Genomic DNA, 6,000 nt, shown 5'->3' on the forward strand with positions numbered 1-6,000 from the left:
TTCCTCTTCGTCGGAATGTTTTGGAACAAACTCGTCTGGGGGTTGAACTGCACATGTCGCATTACGCGCCCTAAATTAGACACATGTGACCCTTTGGTTTAGTTGTCTGGCTGATGACAAGTTTGCGAAATATAATGTTAATATAACACATAATAACAACAATAATAATAATATCGGGAACTAAATTAACGACCCATAAAAGATTCAGGCGACAAATGCGCGATTTGGTTAGAATAATATTTATTCAGAAAGCAAATTAATAGCGAAAATGGTCGCATTTAGAGTTACTGTTACATTCGAGTGCATATCACAATCTGATCGTGAAACACAATACTCCACCTCGATATTTACACTAAAAGTTAGAGTTCACTCCCGGTGGGCGGCTGCTCATCGGTCAGAGACTAAGTCCCGCGATACCACACAACGCGAAATTTTCTAAGTCGTTTCATTTCCTAGCTGCCTCAAGAACGACTGTCCGCTTTCGAGTCTCAATCCGAACTGTACCCTTTGGTGTCTCCAGCCGAACTGTCCGCTTTCGCGTCTGCACCAGTACTCTCTCTGCCCATCCCCGGCCGCGTTTCCGGCGTGCCGAGCATCGTCGTTCAACTGACTACTGCAGTTCCTTTCCCTGAAGCCGTCCATCTGATAGGCTACAGATTATTCTATATTATTTTACATTTTAACATATTTAAATAATCAAAGCTTGACCACTTTCACGTTCTAAATAAAGTAACAATAATATCCAATACATAATACACGTTAAATTATTTTACATAAAACCAATACAATTTCCTTCTTAGCTTTGAATGTCACGGCCAGTAGCCTTGCACCCATGTGCTTTCCGATAAATAAATAAAGAATTAAACTTTACATCAGATATTGTATTACCTAATGATTCAATAAGGTGTCATGCTGTCGTCGTTTAAGGTGTTTTGTGTGTAAGAAGTGATGATTTGATGCTTAACTGAAAATATTGATAATTTAAACTTACTGTATCTTTTAAACAAATGAAGTTACAGAGTTGGTATTTACAACATTTTTCATTTTAATGATGCGCTTCTATATGAAATATAGATCGTTAACACCGACCAAAGCGTTCAGACTTTAGCATTCGGGTCTTTGTTATAAAACTTTTTGATTTCACTTTAACAGTAAATCCTAAACTGTTACAGATATGAATAATATTCAAGTTTTATTATAATCACCATGAAATTTTATGAAGGATGGTAAATTAAAATTACTATGGCTTCATTCCCTGCACTGCTACAGAATAAAATATTTTTCATAAGTATATTGAATATCTTAGGTGCACCATATTTAACATTGCTACATCTCCTCAGCCACTAACGCCTAACGGCTTCTACTGGGTTTCCCTATGACGTAGGTTCTCGCCTGCCTCACTCGCACACTACATCGCTTAGTCCTCAATAGACAACAGACGGCTGTGAGTTTCCCCATCTCAGTGGTGAATCTGCGCACTTTGTGGCATCTAGTCCTGGATGACAGGGTTCATTTCACAATTCCTGTAGGCTGAGTCCTTCGGCCATATATTTAAATGAGAGCGCAATACTCTTTAACTCGTAGTATCTACACAATGGTCCTTGGGGCCTCTGGGGATAAGCCAGACGAAATGAGTGCCACGTTGTTCCAGATTAGCCCTAAGTTCAACATTGGACTGGAGCAGAGGATCCCTATGGAAAATTACACCCTGTGTCATATTGATATATTCATAGGGATGTCTTCTAAATGGTCGTAGCCATGGAAGTAGATTGACTGACTGGTAGAAGTTGTCTTTATAAGGAGGGAGCCAGAGCTCATCTTGCTGAAGAGCTAATCTTCACCGAACATGTGCTCGGTGTGTTCCACAAAGAAAAGGTGTTTGTTGGCGGAAAAAGTCTCCCTGTCAGTCCTGGTACAGACTAGGAACCGCGGAATGGGTTTCGCCCCAAACCAGCAGTCCTAGCCCTCGTCCCAAGGGGAAGCTGAGGAGGGAAAGGCCAGGAAGACAGAAACAGGAACTGAGACAGAGCGGCTGCATGAGAAACGCGGCTGCATGAGACCATCCAGAGAGTTTAACACATTTCGTGTGCCAGAAGTTCGTCACTCTGAACAGGAGCTCGCCTTGTGGGCGCCACCCAGCCACAGCAATGGCCACTTGGTAGGACAGTCGTTTGCGGGAGTTCCGATGCGCTGAGAAGATGGGCAACCACTTGTAGGCTTGCACGAGGCGTTCACAACGCAGGTGATCCCTTTGGTGTCAGGGAACTCACCCAGATGGGTACATGTCAGACCACCACATGGACTGGCTACCGAGCTGGTGATCTAGCGAAAGAGCTGTTGCGGGGAGGGCAGAGAAGGATATAAATGGAGAGGAGGAGAAGACATACAGCAACCCTCGCCAAAGATGCTAGGGAGGGAGGTCTTCCCCATTTGGCTCACACTACGAATTTTAAATTGCAGGTCAAACCCCTGAGGGGGACCAAAAAAAAGAAAGGCTAGAAAGAGGAGGAATAGCAAAAAAAACAAAAACTGCAAGATGAAGCGAAGTGAGGACGATAGCCAGGCCAACATAAATGAGAAAACCAAGAGGGGGAAAGAAAGAGGCAAAGGGAAAGGAAGAAGGACAAATAAGGAGAAGGAAGGGGATAAGAAAAAATGGCTGCAATAGCTCGGGAAACCGTAGATGCCACACAGACGGATCCACAAAAGAGCTGTGAGACCCCTGGGGGATTCGTCAAGGCCGTCAAAACATAGGTACGGATACAACATTAAAACGTAGCAAAAACAGAACGTTTCAGTACAGTAAGGTAAGTCGTCCAAATTATGTTAAGCATTGCCCAACATTAAATGTCAGTGGTTCATAGCTGCATACCAGATAAAACAACGAAATGGTTCCCGAAAAAAATCGCTTCGCTGCAGTTGTTTTGCGGAGATTTGCGAGCATTTTGGAAGTAACGAGTGAGTTAAGTCGGCAACAGGGCTCTCAGCAGTAGCTGCATGAAGTGATGGGACGAAGCGAATGTAATTCGGCAAGTGTCGCAGTGGGGGTTCTGGACTGGGTGGCAGTGAGGTGGCACCGCTCGCGGCCTACCTGGCGCTGATCACCCCCACGAGCTCTCTGTGCAAATAACGCGGCCAGCCTATGCATTTAAATTGTCCCGCCGCTGGATTAAACCGCCAGATAATCCCGACATTCCGTCGGCCCGTCATACGGGCTGCCGCACTGCATCCAGTTATTCGTAATTATCTTGCCTTCCGCTAATGAATAAATCTGTTTACCAACATGAAGGCAGCATCCTCCAACGTAGGGCTTACGTGCTGATCTTCTGCTAACTTAACTCAGTAGCGTAAATTGCTTGACAAGAGCGGGCGCTCTATTTACGTCAAAAAATTACCAATTAGATGTAAGAAACGCTTTAATCTCTCACCGAGGGATGAAGAATGTCAGGGTTACGAACTCTTGTTCTTGAAGAGATCATTCTAGTCGTCGACCTCATGGAGGTCGAAGTAGTGAAAAAAGATGTCAGATTATCTTTCTTTAGTAAACCAAAGACATTATTGACAGATTTTCGCTACGGTCGCAGGTTCGAATCCTGCCTCGGGTATGGATGTTTGTGATGTCCGTAGGTTAGTTAGGTTTAACTAGTTCTAAGTTCTAGGGGACTAATGACCTCAGCAATTGAGTCCCATAGTGCTCAGAGCCATTTGAACCATGTTTTTAATCGATTAGTGTATGAATAGAACTACTATGGGCATTAAACTATTGTACGTTGGAGACCACCATTCACACTTGAAATAAACTTGAACAACTGAGGTATCAGACTTTAACACGTTCGTACGCCTCTGTATCACACTGATCGGAAGATACGCTTACGCTAGCATCTCCCTAATAATACAGACATAATTTAATTTTTTCAAATTTCAGCTACAATATTTGTGTTTATCGCATCTGCCGTTGTGTTCTGCACATAATGCTAGCGTAAGCGCATCTTCTGATCAGTATGATACAGAGGCGTGCGAACGTGTTTACGTCTGCTACCTTAGTTGTTCAACTTTATTTCAAGTGTGAACTGCAGTCTCCAACGTCTGAATAGTTTAATAACCATAGTAGTTTTATTCATAAATCCAAATTGAAGTGTGTATTAGTCTCTGTAAGTTGACATAATCTGCAACTGTTGTTTTGGTGTAACAGAATATTGAGTGTTAACTATGATATGTTGCGTGCAGTTACACAGTCGGAGAAAAAGGTCACACAATAAAATTATTCTAACCATTTCACCTAAAACTTTTTATATCGGTAACTTAAAGCTAATCTCGCTGTTGTGTGAACTACGTCCGACTCCCTATCTCTGGAATTTTATTTCTGGATGCACTGCTTTACTGCACACTCCTCCGTGACTTATAATTTTAGGGTAATGTGTTGACTGCACAGTGTAACTACTCAGCACCAACAAAATATCGACAACGTCTGATATATCTATGACAAACTGCGGCAGCTTATAACACCTCTCTCCGACTTCGAAGAACGGCCCCTTTACCACAGTTAAGTCTGAAAATATTGTTACAAGTAAGAACTAAATTCCGGTGACCCCAAAATCTTGCTGGTAGTATAATTACAATAATCGCGTTCTCTGAAACTATCAGAACTAATTCCAACAGATGATAGACTCCTTTCGTTCAGACAATTTTAAATTACGATGTATTAGATTACGATACGTTAAGTGATCTCTATCAACATTTATCAATGGATTTCGAATCATCTATTTGCATTTGATATCAGATTTGATGTATCTGATGCGAAATGCTTTGTCCATTGGTTTATTAAAATTCAAAATTACCAATCTACCCAATTTGTTTTGTTAAGGCGTGGCTTCAGCATTTTCTATTTCTTTTTTTTTTCACTGACATCTTCCTTCTAATTTTTCTATTCATACGCTTTAAGTATATTTTCTAAATGTGTTGTTGTGACAACCAACGCTTAATCGGAATCTGGAGTAAATTCCAGCAATCACCCACACGATACTCAAATGCTTCCTTGACGTGTTGAGCTCTGTATTAAATATGTATTAGATTTTTGAAATTAATAAGACATGACTATTAATTAATTCATCACTTATGGTAACAAGAAAATCGTATGCACACTCATCAAGAGCACGTTTGCACATTAAGAAAGGATTAAATGTAACGACAGGCTTAACATGATAGAGGCTTTGAAATGCATTCATGCAGTTTTAAAAATTTGATATTATCTCATATTAATTGTTTCTGAATTTTGTTAGATGTCTGAAATAAATAAAATCTATACTTACCATACTGAGGACGCATAAACAGAATGCTTTCAAGTGATCTCGATTATCACAAATGTCATCAAAAGTAACTCCAATCAGTTGCAAAATTAAAATGAAAATCAATGAAAATCCGATAAAGCTTGAAACACGTATGTAACGTAGCAGCGATGGTGAGGCACGTTAAAATCTTTGACCAGAGAGCCTATAATCGTAGTTAGTCTGCGCTTGACCGCGCGAGTGTTGCGAGCAGTTCGCTAGTAGTCGTCATGTAGAGCAGTTCGCTAGTAGTCGTCATGTAGAGCAGTACGCTAGTAGTAGTCATGCAGTACAGTAGTAGTTGTCGTGGAGTACGCTAGTTGTCGTCATGCAGAGCAGTCGGTCAGTAGTAGCAGCCCAGTGCGGTTGTGTGATGTAGTCTGTCGGCAACACTGGTCAATATGCTGAATGAGGTATATTGTTAATTAAGGTAATCATCAGATAATGTAAAGTTTATTTATTGTAATTAATTTTGAACAAGTGCCCCAATAATAATTTTTATTTCAAAGCAATTTTACAAAATAAAAATTTATTTAATTGAACTAACGATTTCGTTCCACTTCCCTTAAAGAAAAGTTTCAGTTAAATTTCAAAAAAAAAAGGAATATTATTATTTGCAATGCAGTTCCTCCAAGCCGTGCGCAAGAATAAGAGCAGAAATTTGACTAGCAGTTAC

The sequence above is a fragment of the Schistocerca americana genome, chromosome 2, assembly GCF_021461395.2.
Source record: "Schistocerca americana isolate TAMUIC-IGC-003095 chromosome 2, iqSchAmer2.1, whole genome shotgun sequence".
NCBI classification, from domain to species: domain Eukaryota; kingdom Metazoa; phylum Arthropoda; class Insecta; order Orthoptera; family Acrididae; genus Schistocerca; species Schistocerca americana.